The sequence below is a fragment of the Macrobrachium rosenbergii genome, chromosome 6 (assembly GCF_040412425.1).
Source record: "Macrobrachium rosenbergii isolate ZJJX-2024 chromosome 6, ASM4041242v1, whole genome shotgun sequence".
Lineage (NCBI taxonomy): Eukaryota > Metazoa > Arthropoda > Malacostraca > Decapoda > Palaemonidae > Macrobrachium > Macrobrachium rosenbergii.
The window spans coordinates 54089012-54101662 of record NC_089746.1 but is presented as its reverse complement, the minus strand read 5'-3'; the positions used below and the strand labels follow the sequence as shown (position 1 = coordinate 54101662).

Here is a 12651-nt window from a genome sequence, read left to right as displayed (position 1 = left end):
TTTTTTTTTTTTTTTTTTTTTTTGATGTATTTTGACAACTATCTAGGTTGGCCTCGCTTCACAGTACTCCGATCAAGATATTTTCAAATTCATTCTACTTATTCAAGTAGACATCGAAAAATAAGCAAAAGTATCTGTGCTGTAAATTTTTACAAGAAGAAGAAGCGGTGTGACACGCTAGAACCGGCGTGATTAGGTTTGGCTCAAGTTTTGCACCGGAAATTGGCGGAAGTTTAAAATAAAGATGACCAGCAAACGAATCTATTCTAGGTCGCTTTTGTGAAGCTTCCTTCAATTAAGGATTTAGCTGAGGTTCTTTGCAGCGTCCCCTCGGCCCCTAGCTGCAACCTCTTTCATTCATTTTACCGTATCTCCATTCATATTATCTTTCTTCCATCTTGCTATCCACCCTCTCCTAAAAATTATTTCATTGTGCAAGTGAGAGATTTTCTTCCTGTTACACCTTTCAGTCCTGCCTACCCTCAATTTTCTTTCCAGCGCTGAATGACCTCATAGGTCCCAGTGCTTGGCCTTTGGTGTAAACTTTATATCCCATTCCACTAAGTCATCATATACATGAAAGTAACCCGGAATTTAGTTCCAGAGCCGAGATTTTTAAATATTTTATGTTTCACGTTTTGCTAAATCAGAATCAGTGCATTGCCTCAATAGCCATCTCGCATTGGTCAATAACTGAACACAAAAAAGCCAGACCGCCTCCAAAAGAAAAGTATATCGTAGTTTAACCATACCACTGAGCTGAGTAACAGCTCTCTTAGGGCTGGCCCGAAGGATTAGATTTATTTTACCTGGCTAAGAACCAATTGGTTACCTAGCAACGGGACCTACAGCTTATTGTGGAATCCGAACCACATTATAGCTAGAAATGAATTTCTATCACCAGAAATAAATTCCTCTTATTCTTCAATGGTCGGTGGGAGATTCGAACTCGCGGCCAGCAGAGTGCTAGCTGAGAACGGAACCCACTCTCCCAACGAGGAACTCAGACCGCCTCCCAAACAAGCATCGAGGTCAGGAGAATATCCAGAGACAAAACGGTAAATAAGGTAATGTGGAAAAGTAAATGATAGGAATGAAACGAATGCAGAGATTAAAACTAAGGTAAGATCAAGTGAAATAATATGAACAAATGCTAAAAAGCAAATTTCGTGGAATCCCCGGTAGGACGGTAATGCCATCAGTGCACCGTAGGCATTACTTTAAGGTTCTTTGTGGCGTCCCTTCGGCCCCTAGCTACAACCTCTCTCTTTCCTTTTACTGTGCCTCCGTTCATATTCTCTTTCTTCCATCTTACTTTCCACCCTCTTCTGACAATTGTTTCGTAGTGCAACTGCTTTGAGGTTTTCCTCCTGTTACACCTTTCAAACCTTTCTACTCTCAATTTTCCTTTTATCGTCGAATGACCTCACAGGTCCCAGCGCTTGGTCTTCGGCCTAAAATTTTATATTCCGCGGAATAGAAATAAAAAAAAAACAAGCAAAACTGGAGAGCAATGGCCGCCATCCTTATAAGGAGCAAAGATACATGATCATTTCGCTTCCAAGACGCTCTTTTATAGTGTTACGCAAACCTTCATTAATGCAAGAAACAGACTATGAAATTCAATGGGGAGTGACAACTAGCTGAGCATTATGCAACGCACAATAACTCTGAATAAATGCAATATTAAATCGTGTGAATTTTTTATACATCAGACTTACTCAATAACGCAAAAATCCTCTATTCTCAACACCCGTTTTGGACAACTGGCTTTTTCTGGTCCATCCCACCTAATTGCCCATGAAGATTTATTTTCCTCTAGTGGGTGAGTTTCTTGAACACGCCGTCCATCAAAATTTTGTATCCGTTACTCAATATTACTGTGTACATGTCATGCATTAATTTATTACAGGATTTTCAGTCAAAACATTGTTATACTTAATTATTAAGATAATTGTAATTCCGAATATCAGTAATTCATTATAAATTCTCAGAAATATATAGTATAGGATATTAATTTTCACACTTACCGGAAGTAATTCAGACACCGACAGCTTGTGACTAACAAGCCTCGGTAAAAGCAGTGTGACCAAGATAATTTTATAATTGTACCATACTATATTATTCAGAACAGCAATGATCGCAAGATAATTTTGTTATAACAATATGTACATCATAAGTTCAGCTATATTATTAACAGATTTTCATTTTTAACATGATCCGGTGTGTTTCAATGATCGGAGCAAACTACTCTGCTGCAAGCTCAAAGACTTGCTTGGAGTTATTCAGGAATCGTGACTTTCGTTGGTATCTGGGTTCTTTAGACCTATGTCGATATAAGGGCAACAGTGTTCCCAACTAAACAAATGGGCAGGAATCATGTGGAAAGGAATGGGACGGTGTTTGGCACCTCCGAAGTAAGTGAGGAATGCATTTTTTATCTCTGAACGATCCCAAAAGGGCACTGGACTGTTCTCCAGCTGTGGACAGGAAAGTGGGTACAGTCTGGCAGGTGAAAACAGATGGGCTCAGCTGCGACCAGCAACCTTTCACGTCACCGAATGTTTTAATTCACTCTAGGGAACTTGCTCTGAGAGTCAACAAGCTGTGTGCTGGCACGGGGATCACGCGCCTAGAGCCGTGATCAGGAGAACTGCTGTTCCAGAGGGTTTAATTGGAGGTCCGCGGGCGAGTCTAATTTCTGTAGGGTCAGGGGCAAAGGTGTACCCTGGCTGACTATCAAGGGCCACACTTAGCAGGAAGATGACTGCCCCAACGCAGCTGCAGGGTGTATTGTTATGGTCAACTGAAAGTTGGAGTCACCTGGGGTCATCGTGCTCCTTCTCATGCTATTGTCATTCGACTACTGCACCCAGATATGCCACCCTATGAAAAGAAAGTTATGTAAGTGAAGGATCAGGACTACAGGAAGGAATTCGTTGGGGCATGAAAGAGAGAGATATAAAGTGAGAGAGGGTTTGGTCTATGCGTCTGCGTCCTTGAACAGACTTCCATTTTGACTCATCGATAAATATACTATCAAACAAAAGTAGAGACTGAAAATGGGTAATTGAATGAAAATGCTGAAGAAGAGAGGAATAATGAAATGTAAAGGTAAGAAAAAAAAAATAAAGCCTGTACATGTCTTCCTGACACACAAACACACACACATGTATATATGTGTGGATATATACATACATACATATATATACTATATATGCGTATAATTTCTCATATTCCGGAACTACGATTATGAATACGACACGACAGAAGAAAGTTTTTGTACACAGACTTCAAGATATACTAAAAATGAGCCCATTCCCACGATGATGACGCAATCCAAAGCTTTTCTTGTGGGAGAGGTGCTTGGGTAGGGGGTTAGGGGCTGAAAAGATTAACATCTAGAGGTCACGTTTACATATTTCAGTCACTAGCTAAAAAAACAAAGACGAGTTCCATTGCGTCATCGCTGTATGAATAAGCTCGTTTTGGCTAGAGGATATTATCTGTGTCTAATCTAAATATGCGTATAAAAGGAGAAATACTATGTCGTATCTTTTCTTAATGACGCAGCTGAAAGAGTGTTTGAAAGGCTTCATTGGAAGCTGGTTAGAAAACTGGTATGGAAATGTAAAGACTCTTCATTCATATCTTTTTCGAATTGATAGTCCTCAGAGCAGAAAACGCCTCTAAAAGTTTAAGGTAAGTGAAATGTTAAGGCATCGTTTTATTACACACACACACACACACACACACACACACACATATACATATATATATATATATATATATATATATATATATATATATATATATAATACCACGCCTTATAATTGTTGCTCTAATCGTAAACTTAAACTGAAGAAACAACAGATTGATAAAATTGTCTAATTTTATCAATTTCAATACTGTGATGAAATATATTCAGTGTCTCACTTTCATACTATATATATATATATATATATATATATATATATATATATATATATATAATTTATATATATATACTGTATATATATATATATATATATATATATATATATATATATATATATATATATATATTATATATATATATATATGTACATATTAGTGTGTGTGAATAAGTATATTTAGACCAGCCCAATTCCTATCGAAACAGTAAAAATGTGACAGTTTTCACAATATTCTCATCCTCAGTGGAATCTATCAACGTTTAATTAAAGTTTACATTAAGAGCCGCGATTTTTCGGATGCTTACTATTAAATGTATAAAAAAAACAATACATACATTCATATATGATGCTCTGACCACGTCCGCTAACTTCAGTAGTTCACATCTCGTGTTGTAAGGGTATCTAATCAAATGTAATCACAAGTTTTGGCTATTTCATTAATGGACGTACATCTCTTGAGAACCGTTAAATCAGCACGCGCTATAACAAGTAAATATATTAGGCAAAGTTTTAACAGCGCTCGTTGTGTTACATAACGGATTATTTACTTATTGGTTTAGGCTTCTCTGGAATGTTATCGTTTGTATGCTCCGTAAGACGAAAGTCATGGACACGGGGTGGAGTATCACTAGCCTCCAGCAACTGCACCCGCATAACAGGTAAAGTTGTTCTACAGCATAAAACAATGATTCATTGGATGACTTTACTCCACCGAATGTTCTCGTGTCATTCGGGAAAGCTAACTCTATCCAGAAAACGAACGTGAACATCCAAACAACATGCAAAGGTTCGTGTTTCAGAAAAGTAGGTCATACTATGAATGTTTTGTTGTTATTGAAAGTTGTTATTTTAGGAGGGTGCCCGCTGCTGCTATGGTATACAATAAAAGTTATAGCAAAATAAAGGTAGACTAGTGACACAAGAACCGTGGGATATCCTGACTTCCTACGAAACACCTGTGGGTGAGACTAGAGGATGTAATTTGCTTGTTGCGTTGCTAAAGTTCGTAGTCGTAGCCATAAGAAACGAACGTCCTACCGGTGGTACCAAAAGAAAATCTTTGCAAATCTTCTGGGCCAAGGCTGTGAAGCCGAGCAAAGAATAGACGTCGACCTTTCCAGTGTTATAATTACCTGGTTAATCGATAACTCACATCGATCCTTACTGAGGTAGAAAATCCCTTGCCATCACTTGCCATTAATGGTAAACAACATCGCTACGACTTCGAACCACGTAAAATACTAGCTTTGTCTTAACTTTCACCCTTAGAAAGGTCCCATAGAGTAATTGAAGAGATTAACGTCAAACGGAAATGAGCAGTATCCGCGTTAGGGCAGGTGGGTGGAGCGTTGCAAAGGTAGGCGGAGTTTATGTGCATGTGGTAACTGGTAAGAGAAAACGTAGCCCATCTGACCAAACTGGCTACCATGTTTGGTTGGTTTGTAGTCTGCTGTGGCGGTTGACGGTGCCAACTTTAAACGCTTTCGCTCGATTTGTGCTCCCTGCTGTCCGTTTGTCGGTGGTACACCTTCGGATAATCTCTGTGCGATATAGATTTGGATTGTTGTTAGCGCTGGAAACGGGAAACAAAGTTTGTGTTGGGGTTGTGGTGGTTTCCCAGCAAGAGACTTTTCAAGTCCGTCCAGAAAGTTGCGAATATGAAGTTATGAATGTTTGCGCGCGTGTGTGTGTCTGTATGTATCTTCGGAGGGCGTGTATGAGTGAGTAGGATGAAGTGACACACTTCGCAAGTATCTCGCAACTACCAAAGTAAGGTGAAGAAAAAGAATTCGGAATCTGCTGCCATGATTGACAAGATAAACCAAAAAGAGATGATCAAATGTCATCGTCAGAAACTGCACTGAAAAGGTATGTTTATTTCATTTATTTTTCTCCCGTGTCTCGTGACTTGAGCTTACTGCGTGGAATGTTACCCAAGAAAATGAAAGTTAGTAACTTATGAGGAGTGAGATTTCGTCAGAAGCTTTTGATTTCTCTGTAATGTTCTTGAAAGAATGTTTAATTCTTCGGCGTCTTACGTCACAATTTTGCCTTGAGTAAAAGTACAGTGCCCGTCAGTGAAGGTTTAGTAGGCGTGGTTGCCTATCATAGGCCTAGGCCTGCTCTTTCACCGCCAATGGCTAGATTTTATTATTACTTTCTCTCAAGATTTAGAAACAAGTTGTTGTAAATCCGAGGACGATGATAACACCTACTAACAAATGGTTTGCAAATAAAAGTTGGTTCAAGCTGTTAGCGGTTAGCCTAATTGCCGGTAATTTTGATTGTCACTTTTTCGTTTGAACGGAAACCTTTCTATTGTATAATTAACATAGTTTCTATTGTATAAAAAAACGATATCCATGACTTTCAAGGATTTTCATAACATTTGAACTACTTATGTCATATAATTGTGTTGTGATATAGTCTTAATATACATCGCGCCTTTTGCACATGCCGTATTTCATTGACAGATAAGGATTGCCGAAGACCGTTATATGGAAACGTTGTATACACTTGAAAGAATTAAAGCTGTTTGATTGAAAGTGCATGCAAAGTTTAGGCAGTGTAGAGTTCAAACAAATGAATGAACAGAAAATGAGGGATGGGAAGAGGTAGTTTTTAACAAAGTCGTTTCAACACGTAGAGAGACGATTGGCATGGTAGATGGGTTAGAAATAACATAAGTAATGAGAGAGAGAGTGTCAGTTTAGTGTGCCGGTATGCCATGCCTTGTTTTCAAGAAAAAAAATAAGCAAAACATAGGTGAGACATATCTCCTATGCTTTATATTCCACATATCTCCTCCACGCATCATAGCCTTTTCTCTCATAGGTCTCATCCACTTAGGTCTGAGTCTCCCAATTCTGATACTCACAACAACCCAACCATCTCGTTCTGTTCTCCCAAGTTGTGCGGAGGACAGGTCCAAACCATTTTCCATTTCCCTCTCATCATTACCTCATCTACGCGAGGAACTAACGTGGTTTCCTTTATGGTACCAATTCTGTTCTGCCATTTGATTCTTAAAATCCTCCCTAAAGTCTTACTCTCAATCGAGCCACACCATGTTAGATATCATTGCTCCAGAAATATTTGAGAATTTTCAACCTCATTAATCCTTTCTCGATCTAATCTGTCAACCATTATTGTTTCATGGATAATTTCAGTTAGCTTTACGTACTTAACAGAATGCCATAGTAACGCAAAGCCTTCTGTGAAAGCTGTCAAATGTCTGTTCGCAGTCAACTGCATTCGCTAGAAGAGTTTATTTAAATTCCGTACAACGCTGCACTAAATGTCTCAACGTGAATATTAGATCTGGGCAACTCCTGTCCTTTATGAACCAGCTTTTTCATCTTCAGCTTTGTATCAATTTCTCCAGCCTCTTCAGCGTAAGAATACCCTATGTAGCCTATGTTTGTGATTTAAGAGAAAGTTGTATGGTTTTGTTCGGTGGGCTTCTCTCTCTCTCTCTCTCTCTCTCTCTCTCTCTCTCTCTCTCGCATGCTCAGATCGTGAATATCAAAGGGCGACATCATGATGTCAGAATTAATCAAAGAACGAAGGCCACGGACGTATTCTTGTACTCATAGGCCTATACTAACGTGCGCACACGTTCATTACCTACAGTAAATGCGCTACCATCATAGTATTGAAAAGAAGATTCGGAAACTTAGCTATGAGTTTATGGATTTTGCTCCCCCCGACGAATAAAAAAAGGCAATGATATGATAAAGGACATTATCAAATGTGGTTTTAGGGGGGTGGGGAGGCTCAATGGGGATGCCTCATGGGGGAGAGACACAGTTGTAAGGCAAGACCGAGAATACGAAATCGCCACGCCCCCAGAGACCACGAACTGACTAACACCTGTCGTATTAAACTCTATAGCAGCCATCCGAAAGAACTATTGTCTATGAGTCTTACTCTGAAAATGTCGGTGACGTAGGCTGACCTCCACAGCAGTATCGTTATTATATAAAAGTGTTGTGGTCTAGGCGGTGTCTGCTGTTTAAAATAAAGGCCAGGCGCCGACCTTTTTCCTTGTTAAGAGCTCCTACCAAAACCGTTAGTTGACAGTTACCTCTTCGGCTGTTGGTAGTTAAATACCAGTTGTATCCTGTGCCCTTCGCATGATTTTGTGGAATGTGTATAATGTCCCTAGATCTAGGTCTCATTGCAAGTGGTATAAATTCTTTTGATGAATTAATCAGGCTTTCTTTAATACTGGTAAGTCCACGTCATTTGGAAGACATGAGAGGAAACCACAAAAGTCTCGTCTTCATGTAAATATGCAGTTTCTCTCTCTCTCTCTCTCTCTGTAATTTATGTTATATACACACACACACACACATAAATATATATGTGTGTGTGTGTGTGCGTGTGTGTCTGTAGGGGTTTGGTTGGGGGATATGAAATGTGATACCGGTATCCGATAAGTAATCGAGAGTAACGGTAGTATCGTATTCGCCTACGATAAAGCATGAGGCGTGCATTTCGTGTACGTAATTTTTATCCCGGCTGTATTCCGTTAAAATCCTTGTCAAAACGCTGGAAACCTAAACTAAAAATTTATTTAGTCTTTCTTACAGCCATGTCGCATATATTTTGAAGGATGTATTTTCGGTGAAACTGTTTATCCCTTTTCTTTAGTTGCTTTTTCTTCTTCCTTTGGGTACGGCAATCACGGTAATAACAATGAATTTCCATTATCGTTTCAAATGTTTTCGTGACTGGGAGCAGATTAGTTATTTCCGTGGGCCCTTGAAACAGAAGTGTCACTCTGGCCTTCGTTATTTAAATCAGACCTTTAATAGACGAGATATTAAAGTGACGCGAAGAGAATGACTATTTTGCGGGTGAAGGCAAGAACAACAGCAGTGACAACATCTGAGCGGAAATGGACAGAATTTTTCTGCATTCATTGTGAAATTGCAGGAGGTATGGGAAGGGGGAGATTGGGTGGAGTGTTGAGGAAGGGAGGAGACGCCAAGGTCATCGTAAGACGATCGTGATATTGCTGCTTTCTGTTGCACGTGATTATTATTATTATTATTATTATCATTATTATTATTATTATTATTATTATTATTATTATTATTATTGCTGTTGTTGTTGTTGTTGTTGTTTTCCTTGCTGGTGTTACGATGTCTCGGTTTACTTTGTAGAATTAATTGTAACTTTAGTTAGTAAAATTTTTAGGCCGTAGATAAAGTTTTTGTCCCCACTCGTCCATCGCTTACCGTTCCTTTTCATTTCCCAGCTATCCGTAAAGAAAAGTAAAAAAAAAAAAAAAAATTCACCAGGTGATGTACGCTGAAGGCGTTACCTGTTCACCGGACCGACTGAATTATTTCGAAGGTATCATGAGCGCGCGCAGTTGGTGACACCGTGACGTCATAGATAGGTTGTAGGTGTACGACGAGAACACTTAATTTACTGCTTAGAGCTAAACCTTTACGGCGAGAGCTTACGTAGTGATAATAAGAAAAAACAGGCATGCATATTTCAATACCATAGGAACTATTCATTACTTTGTAAACAGAAAGGTTTATGGATTACAATTTTCTGGATTAGAATTTCGTCATTGGCCTCTCTGATAGGGTGATATTAAACAGGTTATTTCTACCTGAAACGGGCTTCTTTTTTTCTGAGTGGTTACAAATCACTGATGTAAGAATTCGGGAATAGTTAGTACGTGTTAGCTTATTTCTTTCTTTCTTGTGTGACGTTTGTTTTAGTTCACTTGGTTGGTGTGAGTCCTTCGGTTCACACCATACATATTATTCCTTTTTGCGTCCTTTGGGTAGGGACTCCAGCTGTATAAGGCGCCCTTAATCTAAACCAACCACCAACCTTGGGATGTGGAACAAGTTTTCGTCGGATGAAAAATAGTGGCGCATCCCAGCGCCTGTGTAGAGTCTTCGAGGATTATTCACTGCATTTGTTTAAGTTATGTGGAAAAACATTAATATCACAAGGTCAGTGAGTCAATTCAGTCTGGTTACTTGTGTCTTCATAGTTGTGTAGCTGCTGCTTGACAAGTATTGCTGAATTTGAATACAATTTGGTGGAGGGTTCGTCATCTACCTTGCTGGAAATTCGAACGAGTATCCGAAATAAACATCTAGAAATACTCGTATATCCTCATCATCACGATTGGAAGTATATTGTTCATACAGTAATCCTCTTCACCTTCGCGCGTCATTATTTATCTGTTTTTTAAACATATACAGTATGTTTTCAAGGTCAGCATCGGAAAACCTAGTGGGTTTAGGAGGTGGATAGTGGATGGCCGGACCAGCGTCTCCTAGGAGGAGGGGGGAGAGGCCCGTGTGGATGGAGGGCCATGGATGGGAGAGAACCTCCGGTATAGCTCTTTCCTCCACCCACAACCACCACCACCTTCTTCTCCACACCCTCCCATTCAACCAAGCCATGTTAAAGGCCAACTTTTAGCTGGACCAGTTTGGCGGCGACCAGAACCTTGTGTGGTCTGTTGCAATTGCTGATTTTCCTCTTTTTGTTATTTGATTATTTGTGTTTGGTAGATTTCTTTTATTCTCCTTATCGGTTTCTTGTTGACTTAATGCACTGCAGTGAGATGCAATGTAATTGGTAGCTCCGTTTGGTAAACGCAAGTTGATGATTCATTAGGTAGCATGAGTCAGGGGTGACGTCATCTACGCTATCTTCCCCTCCCTTCACCTTCCCCCCCTTCCCATCTCTCTCTTGCGTTGAATGGAGTTGCGCTGCCGATTTTTAACCTTATACCCGGACATTCCTTCAGCACGTCACTGGAACGGACATATATACGCACTCTCTCGTGCCTGTTCTTCCTCCCGGTCTTACGCAATTGGTCAGGAGTCACTCAGGACGTGGAGGCGAAGGCGTAGTACGCTGTTAAATAGATGGAATGTTTTCGTTCTAGTCTGTGACTGGCATAAAAGAGGACGTCATTTGGAAGGTATTTTGATGGCTTACGTACGATTTGCACATTGTCAGCAGTTAGCCACTTCTTGCGTACGTACACATACATATACATGTATATGCAAGGTCCAGAGTATATTTAAAGTTCTTGTGTGTTTAATGTACATACATAACACAAGTGTATTATGAGTGAGGGCGTGGCTGTACGGATGTACGTGTATGTATTGTGGACTCCTGATGAATAGAATATGATTTCATCTTGATCCAGGAGTAGTTTCCTTAATTTTGTCGCAAAGGTCAAATAAGTTTTATGAGGTATTCATCATTTTGAATATTCTTGCGAATAAGCTTGCACAGAGCTCGCATAAATATACTTGGGGACGAGAAAAGGGCGAGGAAAAGTGTGATAGCTTGTTATTATAAAGTATATACATTGATTGACGGGTTGCAAGACAAAATTATGAGAATAGAGTAGCTGGAGGTATATCTGATTAATATTGGTTGAAACAGAAGTTGGAGAGGAAGGGGTGAAAATATGGCTCCAATTGTATATAATTAAGACAAGTGATGAAAAAGAAAATGAGAAGTGCACACATGGATAAAAAAATATGCTGGGGCTAAAGATGGAAAGGCTGCAGATGTACATATGTAGCAGAACATTCGTGGCCCAGGATTCGGTAACGCAAGTCTTTGCTTACTTGGAGCCTCGAAATTTAACATCACTAAGATCCTTGAAGAATAAAACTCAATATGAACGGCCCATTGTAATTTTAATTGGGGGATCTTTTAGCTTATTCAGCATTATTACACCAACATCTCATCGTCCATACAATACGTCATCAACTTTGCGAGTTTAATTTTCCGTTCTTCATACTGTGGCTTTCTTTGAGTCAGATCCTTCCCTGTCAAAGGATGTATGAAATTGTACAAGCTTAGCGTTCTGTTTACATAGTAAACACTTATGTAAAAGATAAATAGAATTCAGAATTAACTTCAAAAAATAATTCTTTACACTACATACTTTGCTCGGCCATAGAAAGCTGTCTTCACGCTGAGAATGTGACCAAAAAATGTACTTCTGTGTTTCTAGAATAAAGTTCCCACGCTTTTATGACTTCCGTGCCAAATTGACCACCTGTTCTCCACAGCTGAGTGTACTAAATATTTGAGCAATTTCATAAGAGTACATTCCGATTTTTCATACGCCTCCTTTAGAAATTTTGTATTACATCAAACAAAAGCACTACTGTTCTTGCAAGAAAGTGTTGAAATTTAGTCAATGCTTTTTACTTATATGGACAAGAGTGAGTATCGCCCACAACCGTGCCTCTTCCCCGTGTCTTCATATTATCTCATTCATGCCTGACAGCCTAATAAGGTAATTCACAAAATAAGATGTTTTCCTCTATTATTTATTGGTGATGCAGAGGTCAGCAAGAATGTTGACATTGTGATAAAAATAGTTGATAACGAAACATTCTTAGCGAGTACCTGTAAATTTGTCCTAAATAAACTGACTGAACATAAACCAAGTGATTTTAAGGTGTAAACATAAAGCACCACGTAAGTCCGGATCTACGCCAAGAGCTACTGGGGAGAGACTGAATGCAATTATTGAAGGGAAATTGGAAGGAAATTAAAGACAAAAAGAGGAGGAACTTCCTATTAAGCTGAGGAAGCAATTAGAAGCTTCTGGCTGAGATCAAATAAGTAACATTTCACAAACAGAAATTTCGTACGCCCTGTGGACCAAGAAACTGAGAGGCAGTGATCAAGTAATGTG

General features: G+C 39.3%; 1 protein-coding gene across 2 annotated transcripts in view; it reads left to right on the top strand.

The window, feature by feature from the left end:
- Positions 1 to 5251: 5251 nt before the first annotated feature.
- The window catches only part of LOC136839562 (ubiquitin carboxyl-terminal hydrolase 2-like), a 181478-nt gene continuing 174078 nt past the window's right edge, over positions 5252 to 12651 (top strand). The window contains exon 1 of one of the 2 annotated variants that reach the window (XM_067105815.1): positions 5252 to 5804. The gene's annotated coding sequence lies outside the window, so the exon portion shown is untranslated. The remainder of the gene's footprint in view (positions 5805 to 12651) is intronic. The other variant, XM_067105814.1, reaches the window with a different exon arrangement.